This window comes from Pinus tabuliformis, chromosome 2_2, assembly GCF_031772625.1.
Source record: "Pinus tabuliformis cultivar Carrire ecotype Pingquan chromosome 2_2, CPIR1, whole genome shotgun sequence".
Classification (NCBI taxonomy): domain Eukaryota; kingdom Viridiplantae; phylum Streptophyta; class Pinopsida; order Pinales; family Pinaceae; genus Pinus; species Pinus tabuliformis.
Genome location: NC_142300.1, coordinates 35,254,448 through 35,268,355, shown reverse-complemented (window position 1 = coordinate 35,268,355; position 13,908 = coordinate 35,254,448).

The window sequence follows — 13,908 nt, the reverse complement described above, 5'->3', positions numbered from 1 at the left end:
CAAGACGTGTCAGAGTTCACCAATCTTTTCCATACCCTTCGCACAAAGTTGGGTATCAAGGATTCGGAGCAACATTTGATACTCAAATACCGTGGCTACCTGCACAAGTACATCCAGGAAGAAATACAGTTCCTAAACATCCCCTCGCTCGGCGCAGCATACCGGTATGCCGTCAAGGTCGAGCAGAAGTTTAAACAAAAGAAGCGAGACTTTGGATCTGCGAATCCAAAGCAGGGGAAAGGTGCCCCTAAACCACAGAACAAAGGACAAAGCCAAGGCGGGACAGCCCAAGACAACCAGCCGAAGCTGCAAGCAAAGAGCAACGCCGCGAAGCCGAGAAAGAACACTGGAAAATGGTGCGAGTTCCATAAGAGCTCCACTCACAACACAAGTGAGTGTCGGGCCAAGCAGTCACTGGTGGCTGAGCTAAAGGTTTCAGAATCAGATGCATGTTCCGACTCTGAGTCAGAACCCGATAAGGGGTATGAAAAAGGGAAGCAGATCATTGATGCGAATCCCAGCGCCACTGTTGCTACCGCAAAGATCCAAAAAAATGAACCCGAAGATCCAGAGGAGGAGGAGCGTCTCTTCCACTCCCAGATGTGGGTAAAGGGCTCCCCGATACAGTTCATTGTTGATAGCGGGAGTCAAAAGAACCTCATTTCGGCAGAGGTCGTGAAGCGGTTGGGCTTACCGACCACAGCACATCCACAACCATACACCATTGGGTGGCTTCACCAAGGGCGAGATCTTCGCGTGAGCCAGCAGTGTCGCCTTCCATACAACATCAAGCCCTTCACGGATGAGGTATTGTGTGACATTGCTCCCCTTGAAGTTTGTGATGTATTACTAGGACAACCATACTTGTGGAAGCGACATGTTGTGTATGAATCAAGGCCCCGTGCTGTTATTATTACATTGGGAAATAAGTTGTTCAGGATACCAGAGGTAGCACCACCTACCGCCATCTCTTTGATTACTGCAAAACAATGCAGTAAGATCATTTCCAAAACCAGGAAATTTGTTTTCCTGATGATACGCCCTCAAGGGAAGAAGAAGACAGTGGCCGCGGCCTCCAAACGGGGTCCCTCTGCACGGCAGCTACAGATGGACAAGATTGTGGAGGAGTACGAAGACATCTTCACCTCCCCGGCAGGGGTTCCTCTGCACTGTCAAGTCAAGCACTCCATCGATCTGACCCCAGGTGCGTCGCTACCCAATGGACCAATTTATCGGCACTGCGTTCTGGAGAACAATGAAATCAAGAGGCAGATTCAGGAGCTCCTGCAGAAAGGTCACATCCGTCCGAGTTCTTCGCCCTGTGGGAGCCCGATAGTGTTGGTACAGAAGAAGGATGGGACGTGGAGACTCTGTATTGACTATCGGGCGCTGAACAAGATCACTGTCCGTAATAGGTACCCGATCCCGCGAATTGATGACCTCCTAGACCAACTAAAAGGGGTGAAATATTTCAGCAAGATCGATCTGAAGTCAGGATATCACCAGGTACCAATTGAACCCTCAGATGTGTGGAAGACTGCCTTCAAATCCAAGGAGGGCCTCTTCGAATGGTTGGTCATGCCTTTCGGATTGACGAATGCTCCTGCAACCTTTATGAGGCTAATGGATGACATCTTGCGGCCATTCACCAACTCCTTTGTAGTAGTATACTTGGATGACATTCTGATCTTCAGCCAGAGTTGGGAAGAGCACCTCCACCACATCCGACAGGTTCTCCAAACACTGCGGCAACACAAGCTATGTGCCAATTTGGAGAAATGCACTTTTGGCATGACCGAGGTTCAGTATCTGGGATACATCATTGATGAACAGGGGGTGCATGTCGATCCAGCCAAGGTCCAAGTCATTCGGGATTGGCCCTCTCCAACCACTCTAACAGAGCTCCGCAGCTTTCTAGGTCTTGCCAACTTCTACCGCAGGTTTGTGTTGGGATTTTCTCATATTTCTTGGCCCTTGAGTCAAGTCACCAAGGGCGGGGCGAAAGCAAAATTCTTTTGGTCTGAATCTCAACAGAAGGCATTCAGGGAGTTGAAGGATCGCCTCTGCACGGCACCAGTGCTCGCGTTACCAGATTTACAACAACCATTTGAGGTCGAGACAGATGCCTCTGACTATGCTATTGGGGCAGTCCTTACTCAACATGGACATCCAGTGGCATATCACAGTGAAACACTTTCAGACACAGTCCGGAAGTACCCCACTTATGATAAAGAGATGTATTCCATTGTACAGGCCTGCCGACAATGGAAGCATTACATTTTGGGGAAGGAAACGGTCATCCACATAGACCACCGACCTCTGCAGTTCATACAGACCCAAGGGAAATTGCAGAATGATCGCCATCAGAAGTGGTCTACATACCTGCAACAGTTTCACTTGAATATCAAGTATAAAAAGGGCAGCACCAATAATGTTGCAGATTGCCTCAGTCGACCACCGATCATGGCGCTAACCACCGTGTTCAACTCTTACGGGCACGAGACTTCTGATTGGCCACTTCTCTACAAAAGTGACCCAGAATTCGGCCACACATACCAGACACTCTTGGAGGGTCGGCAGGTTGCAGATTTTCACCTCCAGGATGCCCTATTATGCCACCTCGGTCACCTTTGTGTTCCTTCAAGCGAGCGTGCGAAGATGATTTGGGAAGCACACTACAGTCGGGCTGTTGGGCATTTCGGGGTCGAGAAAACAGTGGCAGTACTGCAAAACTATTTCTATTGGCCGAATCTTCGACAGGATGTTGGGAAGTACATCCGATCATGTATTGCCTGTGCCATTGCCAAACCGACCATTAAGAAGCAAGGCCTCTATACCCCGTTGCCTACCCCTAGTCGACCTTGGGAATCCATCTCCATGGATTACATGTTAGGCCTTCCTTCCACTAAGCATGGAAATGACTGTGTTTTTGTGGTCGTCGACAGGTTCTCAAAGATGGCCATTATAATGGCCTGCAAGAAAAATATCACAGCAGAAGCCACTGCTAAACTCTTCTTTGAACGAGTGTGGGTGCACTTTGGGATCCCACAGTCTATCATCTCAGATCGGGACAGTCGGTTTCTCAGCACCTTTTGGTCCAGTCTCTGGTCAATGATAGACACCAAACTCACGAAGTCCACAGCCTTCCATCCTCAAACTGATGGCCAGACAGAGGTTGTCAATAGGATGATTGTGCACATTCTGCGCATGTATAACTCAAAGCATCCACGCACATGGGACGAGAGCCTCCCCTACGTTCAGCACAGCTACAACCGAGCTCTTCACAGCTCCACTGGCCATAGCCCTTTTCAGGTGGGTTTGGGATTCCAGCCACTATGCCCCATTGATGTGGCCATGCCACTTGCAGCTACTCACATGAATTCAGCTCATGTCCAGTCCGAAACAGATAAGGCCACTAGCTTCATTGAGCGCATCCAACATATTCGCCAGCAGGTCCATGACATTCTTGAGAAATCAAATGCCAAGTACAAGCAGCGACATGATCAACATCGGGTGCCACACAAGTTTTAGGTGGGCGACAAAGTCTGGTTGCATTTGCAAAAGGAACGCCTTACTAGAGCCTATCGGAAATTGAGACCACTCCGATATGGTCCTTACACCATTACTAAGGCTATGGGAGACAATGCATTTGAGCTCAGCATTCCCCCATTTCTTGGCCTGCACCCAGTATTTAATGTGGACCGCCTTCGGCCATACTTTCCACCATTGCTAGACACATCCGACATTGCAGAACAGCTCAAACCCACAGAATTAAATCCAGATTGCATGGAACAAGCTGCAACTGATCAGATCATGGACACACAAAAATAGAACACTCGCCAACAGAATATCCAACTGTATCGAGTTGTCAAAGCGGGCCAACTCCTTCAGCAGGGCAAGTGGCTCACCAGGGAACAAGTTCAGCAAAAGTTTCCTCATCTCATGGAGGAGCTCAACGCAATGGGGACCATTGCTTCCTAAGGGGGGAGGAATGATCCAAGTGGATATTGGTGGCCACCTGCCAAGTCCACCTGGACCCCCACCACTGTCTTTCTCAGCATTTTCAGTTTCCTTAATTATAGCACAACTTACTATTTTTAGCAGTTTTTCGGGTCCTGAACTTCTGGAGCCATTTTGAGGCCCTAAACGACGTTTTTTGGGGAATCCGGGGGCAACACGAGTCCATTCCATGGACTGGTGTTTCCCGTTCCAACAATGATAGTGCTTGGATAGATCTTTCTAATGAGCTATTGTACGCGTCAAACGGAGATCATATGCCAAAGTTACGACCCCGGGAAGTTGATGTACCAACTTTCCCCCAAACGGGGCCCACAGTTTGGCGTTTCATCTCCTAGGGTTAGGTTTTGGAATGTTAAGGGTTTTTCCATTGTTTCTCAACAATAAATAGGCCTTCGAGCCTCATTGTAACACAGTTCAGAGGCATGTAGCCATCACATCTCTTCTCAGAGATAAGCTACCATCGCCCTAGCTAGTTTATTGCCATTTCTGTTTGTAAGCATATTTCAGTATTTTCCATTAATGAAATGAAGTATTATTTCCGTTGCATCTTTGTGTATATGGTTATCTTTGTAATTTGTTGCGTTCCTGTTTAAATCCGGATCATCGAAGGCCTCACTCTTGGTATTCTCAATGTGAGGACCGACGAGCTACCCCTGAGGTTGCAGCAACATACTACTGGCATGCCGAGTCGGTGGACTAGGATTTTATGCATGATTGCACAGGCGGTGACTTGTTATCACCAGCATCATTAGAATAGGGTGCCCCCTAGCGTTTTGAGTTTTGGGTCATTTGACCAATTTTGTCTTGGTTACAGAACATTATGTGTAAACCATAAATAGTTATATATATATTTTTCATTTTCGGAGTTTTATTTTGGTTAAGTTACATGATCCTGATGCAAATACTGATGAAATGCTTCTTTTTATAAATGTTGCAAATGTCTATCTAAGACATAATTTGCCAATGAGTCTATTAATGTGTTTAAGTTTCTGGAAATATGCTGATATTGAATAAAATCAAATTGTCTTTCCAAAATCTTGACCCTTAGGAACATGCGATAAATAGCTGGATTTCGGACAGAGTAGATACCAGTGAGTTGTAGTATGACGAGCTGTGAGTCTAGCCTGACGACAAGTCAGCTTATGCCATGTGTGATGGCATCAGAGAGAAGTTCTCTCAACGCGCTATATTCAGCGATGTTATTTGTTGATCAACCAATACATACCCCTCTAAAACTTACTAACTCGCCGCTTGGATCAAAAATGGCCCAGGCCGCAGAAGATAGATTCTGCGAACTACGACTCGCTTCGTCAACGTATCCAACAAAAGATTCCAGTAGGTTCGACATTTGCGACAAATGTAAAAAGTGGATTGCTTGACCAAAAAAATTACTCTTAGCGAAAACAAAAATGTAACAAAAGCATATGGGTTACCACACTGAATCATGCGTAGTAATGCTTAAGGTACTACCCATTACGGGCTTGTGCCAGTGGAATCCCATCATAATCCATTAACTCATAGGCTCCTTTTTCTAATACCCGTTTAACAATATAGGGGCCCATCCACAAAGTCTTGAATTTACCTGCTCCCAATTTATCGGATTCCTAGTCGTAAAGTAATACCAACTCACCTTCTGAGAAGACACGGGGTTTGACATTTTTGTCGAACTGCGCCTTGACTTCTTTCTTATGGGCTTCGTTAGCCAAAGCAGCATCATGACGGGTTTCATCCAATTAGATTAGTTCCAAGAAACGAGCCTCCTCTTCTGAAGTTCCGGGGAGAAGGTCGACTGCGAGTTTGAGGGACGATATTTCACATTGAACTGGTAAGATTTCTTCTGGACCATACACTAGTTGAAAAGGTGTAAACCCGGTTGCATTTCTTACCGATGTTCGGTATGCCCACAAGGCTGAGTACAGGATTAGGTGCCAACTCCTTTTGTGGACTCCAATCATCCTTTGCAGCATCCTCTTCAAGACTTTGTTGATTGCTTCAACTTGTCCATTGGCCTGCGAGTAATATGGAGTAGAGCTGTTGTGGGGCAACCCTAATTTGGCAGCCAATTCGACCATCATGTGATTGCGAAAACGCGATTCATGATCTATGAATATAGCCTGTGGAACGCCGAATCTGGCGATGACATGATTGAAAAAGAAAAGGGCAGTTGTTTCACCAGTGTTATCTAATGTAGGCATCACCTCGGCCCATTTGGTAAAATAGTCTACTGTGACTATGATATTCCCATGCCCCCCGGTCGAGGTGGGGTTACATGTCATGAAATCAATGCCCCATTTGGCGAATGGCCCAACAACAACTATCGGTTGCAGAGGTGTGGGTGGTTTTCTGGTTTTGCTATCGAAAATTTGACATGCATGGCAACCTCTGACTGTGGTGATGCAATCTTTGAACATTGTTGGCCAGAAGTATCCTGCTCATAAAAAATTTTGCGCCGTAGCGTAACCAGATTGATGCCCCCCACACGTGCCTGAATGGCAATCATTCAGGACATTTTCGGCCTCCTCATGGGTGAGTCACCTCCTCAGAACTGTATCGACACCACGACGGTAAAGTGTATCACCGACGATCATGTAGTCTTTTGATTGGTATCGAATACATTTTTGTTTTGAGCGAGAGGTATTAGACCTATATTTTTGGGTTTGGAGATAGATGATTATATCTCCATACCATGGATTGCTTGAAGATATTAGAAACAAAGATTCATCCACGATGGTTTCTTCGGATGCTTCATCGTTGGACAACGATGGGAGATCGCATAGTAATTCTGCGAAAACCAGGGATTTCTTTGATTTGGATTTTACGAATTCCAGATCAAACTCTTGGAGAATTGTTGTCCATTTTGAGTATTTGCCCCCCAGCAACTGTCGTGACAATATATAAGTCATGGGGTTGCAATTTGACAAAATGGTGGTTTTTTGAAAGAGGACATAGTGTCGAAATCTCTGTATCGCTTGAACAGCTCCGAGAGCCAGCTTTTCAACATAGGAATACTTGCTTTCTGTATCATTTAATTTCCTAATCAACTAATATGTAGGATGTTCAATTCCGTTGTCTTCTTGAACTAAAACCATTTCGATGGTTGTATCCGATGCAGCTAGATACAGGTTAAAGTCTTTTTGATAATCAGGAGCGTACATTAATGATGCTTTCATTAGGGATTCTTTTAAAGCATCAAAGAAAGCTTGCGTGACTTCATCCCAGACGAAGGGTACTTCCTTTTTCAATAGACGTGTATAACCTTTAGCAAGTTCAGCATAATTTGGAATGAACCTCCTCAAAAAGTTTGCTTTCCCTTGGAGTTTCTGAATCTAAAGCAAATTTGAAGGTGGAGGCAAATTTATGATTGCCTGAACCTTACAGGGGTCGAGACGGATCCCGTCCTTCGAGACTACAAAGCCAAGTAAACGACCAGAACTGACACAGAACATACATTTGTGTGGATTGAGTCGTATCTTGTAGTGTCGGCAACGTAGAAATATTGCTCTCAAATGCTGCGGATGATCGGTCTACTTTCGCGAATGAGCCGGAAGGTCGTCGAGATATGGTTGAACGATTTTTTTGATGTCATCGAAGGCATAATTCATTTCCCTCCGAAATGTTGCCCCTGCGTTCTTTAAACCAAAGGGTAATTTTTGATATGCAAATGTGCCCCATGAACAAATAAATGCAGTCTTTGACTGGTGCTGTGGGCGGATATTTATTTGATTATACCCGGAGAATCCATCCATAAATGAAAAGATTTCACATTCGGCGCATTCATCAATTATCTGATCAATAAAGGGTGTAGGGTAGTTGTCTTTCGGACAAGCTTGATTTGCATCCCTATAATTGACGTACACTCTAATTGTTCCTTGTTTTCTCATTACAGGAACAATGTTCGATACCCAATCGGTTAGAGGAACCGGGTAAATAAAACCAGCATGGAGAAGTTTCTCAACTTCTGCCTTGATGGCAGTGGCTTTCTTGGGGTGCACCTGCCGTAGCCATTGTCATACCGATTTGACATCTGGATACATCTTGATTTCATGTTCAACTATACTCGAGTCAATGCCTGGCATTTCCTCATATGACCAAGCAAAGACATCTGTGAATTCGCGAAAAAGAGCGTTATATATTTCCAGTTCTGAAGGAGAACAACATTTGCCAACATAAATATTCTCTACAACATCCGTTTTGGTCGAGATATTTATGGCTATAGTCTCTTCAATATTGGACAAGTTTCACTCGGAATCCACCGTGTTTATAGTATTTGATAGGAAATCAAGAACTGAAGGATGGTGAAGGTCATCAGGAGTATCTTCTTGACAATCCGGAAGATGGGAACGATGGTGGTAATCTTCCCATGGTGCCCCTTCAATTATCATTGACTGAACAATTCCTTCGTCGATGTAATGCACTTGCGACCAAGGATCTAAAGGGGTCCATATTCCTTAGACCTATCTATCCAAACGCTTGATGAGCATTGATTTGGGTCTACCTCCCATGCCAAAAACATTGATTGCTACAATATTTCTATTGGGCTTGGAGGCAATACCCGCGGATGATCCATGTTAATATCGTTTTCTGAGATCTTTTGTATCAAATATATCATATTGCAGGTTCCTACCATCGCCACTTCCGCCAGATTGATTGGAGGTGGGAGGGCAAAAGTCCCCATTAATATAGGGTCTTTTAGTAGGCCTACTCCGATATTTTGAAGCGAATGGGGGCTTCCATGGATCATCGGAATGCTTCCCGTAACTTGGCAACTATTGGGGAGAAATGTTTGTTGGTCAACGAATGTAATTCCTCCTTGAAAAGGAAATGCAATCTTCCTAAAGTATGTCGACACAACCGTAGCCATAGCATATATCCATGGTCTTCCGAGTAGGATGTTGTAATCGAGGTTTCCATCGATTACCTCGACATCTATTTCTACTGTTTTCCCCCCTAGTTCAACTTGCAAGCTACTTAGAATACCATATGGGGTATATGTTCGTCCATCAAATGCTTTTATTGTCATCAAAGATCGTGACAAGGTTGGAGATCCTAAAGTTTTCTAGCAACTCATCGACATAATACATGTAGATGCCCCCTCATCAATAATTGTTCGATGAACGGTTTTGTTGAGGGCTTTCACCTGAATGAGGAAAGCTAATTGAGCTGGTAACTGAGGATCATATCCTTTGTGATTAAAGGACAGAAGATTAGAATCCTTTGGGTCTATCGCACCTATAGCTGATAATAAAGCCTGCTTTTGGGATGGGCAATTTTGTAGTACTTCAAATGTTGACATAGCGAATGGCGATTGGGCCAGATCTTCCACTATATTATAATGTTGTACTGCTTTCGCACGAGGATTAATGTCAACTTGTGTACTACTCCCTTTGGCGATTTTATTGTTAGCTCTGGAATGATGGGTGGTGCAACTTCTGTCGAAGTTGTTGTCGAACTACTAGGTTGATCCTTATCCTTGTTGTTTGACAGTTGTGGATTCCCATAATCTTTATTCCTTGTCGATATCAAAGCATCATTTTGCTGTTTCGAAACCGACAACATCAGCACTTGGGACGGGAAGCATTTTCGCTAGCAACCAGATTTGTTCCTGGATTATGAAACGGATCAGTCAATACCGCCGAGGTTTTTGAGTTCTTGAAGAATTTTCTAAGCTCAGCTTTATATGGACAATCTCTTGTCCAATGATCCTCATCACATATTAAGCATGGACTTTTTGGTTTCCTATCTCGAGAAGGGTTTGCAGAAGAATTTTCAGGTGATGATTCCTCCTGTTTCTTCTTCCTCCCTTTGTTTTTCTTCTTGCCTCCTAGTTGCTTGGTTTCTTTTCCTTTATCAGTCGAGACGACATTTACTTCCGAGGTGAGAAGTTCTTCTTCTGCATTTTGACTAGAAATCTTACAGGCCTTTTTAGATGTAGCCTTTATCGATTTCGTGTCTGCCGTACCAATCACGCCATCGCCGGCATGAGAGTCATTGTTTGATTTAGGAGGAGGAGGGACGGAAAATTCTGGTCTGGGAGCGTCAGGGATTTTATCGTAGAGCGTGCTAGACTGAGTATAAATCAAGTCTAAATATTGTGCACGACTTCAGTGATGACTCCTCCTATTGCCACATCTTCTGTAATGGAAGGTAATAATGACTTAATAAACCATTCAACTAAAAGCTGATCAGGAACATATGTTTTTACCATTCTATGACGACATCGCCACTCATGAATATGATCGGATATGTGAGTGGCCGTTGTTTGCCTGAAATTGGTAAGAAGTTTTGTTCCCGTTTCGTACCATATCGATAACTGAAAATGGGTTAAAAAGGTTGTGGCTAGGGCACTGAAGTTGTCAAATGAAGCTCTGGGCAACTCGATATACCATTTTGCTGCCGGACTAGTTAACGTCCTCTGAAAAAGGCAAAGCCTAATCGAATCATCGTGTAGGGTGTTTAATGAACACCACAGATGAAATGTCATCACATGATTCGACGGGTCTTCACCCGAATTTCCATTAAATTTAGGAATATCTAACAGAATTTTATGCGGAATCGCTGGCTAGCAAGGGGCGTAAGCAATTGGATCATTCGTTAGTCGATTTAGATCTGGTAACTCTAAAGTTGCCACGAAGGGTAACTGTTGATTCAGGTTTGGTGAAGCATACCCAGGATAGGATGGAATGGCTTGAGTAGTTGGTCTTTGCATACCAGCATAATGCATTTGATGCTGGTAACTTTGGTAAGGTTGATGGGCATAACCATTGTAGAATGGTTGATTTTGACCATTTTGAATATACGGTTGTCCATTATTTGCAAATATTTGTTGCTCAGATCCTTGGTATATTTGTTGGAATTGCGGTTGTTGGTATTGCACCAGCCATGGTTGTGAAGCCATGTGTTGTTGTCCAATACTGGCCGTTTGACCAAGATGAAGGGTAATTGTACCCGTTTGGGCCTGTGTCATTCCACTAGTTGGCGATTGTGGTTGAGTCGCAGGGACAAGAGGTTGTTGCATTACAACCTGAGAAACCTGAGGTTGGGATACAACAGGCAATGCTTGTACTTGCGACACCATCACAATATCCGACGTAGTTGGTATATTTGACATAGGTAAACATTGTTGCATCGAATATACAACTCTTGGTTGTTGAGGCAGTATTGGCACCCAACCGCTAGATGTAATTCCAGCATACCCTGAATTTTTTTGTGAACTCTCGTATGGTTGTCCTCCCGGAGGAGACAATGAAAGGGTATATTGCCCCCCATACGCCGGTAATCCGGTACTTAAAGGAATTGTTTGTCTTTGAGGACCCGACTGCCCAAATTGACACCCTGAAGGATCAATTTGCTCAGACTCAACATAAGAGTTCCCAGATACTATTCCGGATGAACAAACAGGAACAGACCATACTGTCGAAATAGCCCCAAAGTGGGCCCCTTCTAGCGATTGAGAGCTAGTTGGGACAGATGGTATGTCGGTGAACATTGTTGGAGTGACAGCATGAAGTTCTACCATCACTGTGTCGGATGACACAGTCCTAGATGTCGACGGTTGTTCAGACATTTCTAGTCTATCCAAAAGATTGCCTAGAGATTCTACAGGAGCTTCCGATAATGGTAGACTAATTTCTAATGAGGAAGGATATAGAGTGATCCTGACTCCAAATCATGATGGAATACTAGATGGAGGATCCTCCACAATCTCTTCTATAGCAATCAGACTAGGTGGAAGAGGTAGACCGTGAGGTCCATAAAATATTTCTGGTGCCTAAGAAGGTATAGAATCTGCAGCGACAGATGTTTGGGGAATAACACCTTCCAAATCAGCTGTAGATGGAGCTGGTTCAGTGATACAAGCATTTACCTTCACACTAGGATCAATTCTACTGTCCTTTGGTGGCTGCTGAACTTTTTCTGTAAAGGCAGGGATACCATAAATGTTTGGAGTTACCGGAGTCTCCAAAGGTGTTGGAACACTTGTTCTAACTTTACCAGGGGATTTGGAACCGGTTAAACGAGTTCGCTTTGTCCGTAACAGTTTCGATTCTAGAGACAAAGACGGTTGACTCATAAGCCTCCGCGAACGACGGGGTTTCAATTGAATTTCTTTCACGATTGCGGATTACTCAATCAACTAAAAATAAAGGCGAAATATGTTTCCGAATTAAATGAATTTTAGATGCTTTGACACAACTTGTTTTCTCAATTTTTAAGAGTCCAAAAAAAACAAAATATGACTCTAGTCGCCTTCGATTTTTAATGAGCCTGAAGTGACAAGTGATCAGATGGACCTTTTCCTTTAAGAATTCTAAAAATGAACAAAAGAGACTGCTCTGGAAATCTAGACAGAGGGATTACCAAACCAATTGCAAAACTACATAATACTTTTTACGGTACGGCAATCAATCTTCCTGAATGTTGTGTTCAGTGCATTGTGATCGATAGGGCGGAAAACACGGCTTCCTATGGATAAAGGATAAAGCCTATTGTGGTCTCCCAATATATACTCGACGGTACGTGGGAGCACAAGTCCGTACTGGCACTTATCGTCTCAAAGTGGAGGAATCACCCAACCATCAATGAAAACAACAGTTACCAGGCTTTACGACACCGGAATACATCTCTAGCCTAGACTTCTAAATGTTGTGCATTAGGTTCCAAAGTGTTTTTAGATTCATTAAATTTATTTTACAGTTGATCTTGCTTAAGAAATTTTCCTTTCAGGTTCACCGTGTGATGTAGATGTACAATTCCTAAAATGAAATCTAAGATGATAAACAATCGTTTAATCTTTTTTTTTCAATGAAAATGCTAGCTACTAAGGAAAGAGAGATGATATTCTTTCAACATAGAGTAGAGAGCATACACTATATGCACTGTCCTAAATCAAACCAACAAACTGTCTAAATGCAAATGCACATGCATGTATTTGTTTTTAGCCTTCTTAATGTGTGAATGATAAAAAGAAAGTTGAGCGCAAATCTGAATTATTTTTCAAAGCGACATTACTAACAAGTTTCTTTTCAAGACAAAATGAAGACAATGACGACAATTTGCGATTTGGGATTGAAAACTTGCTTTCAACACTTGAAAAACTACTAATTCAAATCAAATACAAGAGTAAGAGTGTAATCGACTATCAAGAACAATCGGATTCTCTTCTATGACTGAAAACGACACTTGCAACACTTTCAAATCAAGAAACAACAGTTCAATTACGCTACTTCTTTATAAAAGAGAACTGAAAATGGCTCAAAATACATAAAAACATTTACAGTTCTTTGCACAATGGAGGCATAATAATGGCAAGGAAGGGGGTTTCAACAGAGGTGTACTGACTACAAGTAGCAAAACTCCTGAATAGAGCTGAAAAGAGTGAACACAGAAACCAAAATATGAGACCAGGAGAGGTCTAATCTGATCAGTGCACCTGTAACATAGGGAAAAATAGATGCAATGCACCTACTACACTCGGGAAGTGCGATGCATCTAGAATCCAAAGAAGAGACAGTGTGATGGTCTATGGACGAGACTTCAACTGGGTTCCGAGTCACAGTTTGCAGCTCAGTTCACGGATTTAGGTCGAGCAAGTGGTAATCAGTAAATCAATCACAGGGGTAGATCTAAGGAGGTTACTAGAGCCACCACAAAGGCAATTAGAGAGCTTGTAAATCGATTGTTCAGTTCATAAACAAAACCCAGAGATAGACTGAAGCAACATTGATCTACTTTGCACTTGCATAGCAAATGCAGTTCAAAGGCTAGCTGGCTTAACTTCAGGCTCTGTCTGTAAGTTTATAAAGTAAACAAATGTAGATAAACAAACAATCTATTCGCTCCCCAGTGGAGTCGCCATTTTTTTATTGGGAAATATAGTGTCTATGTAGA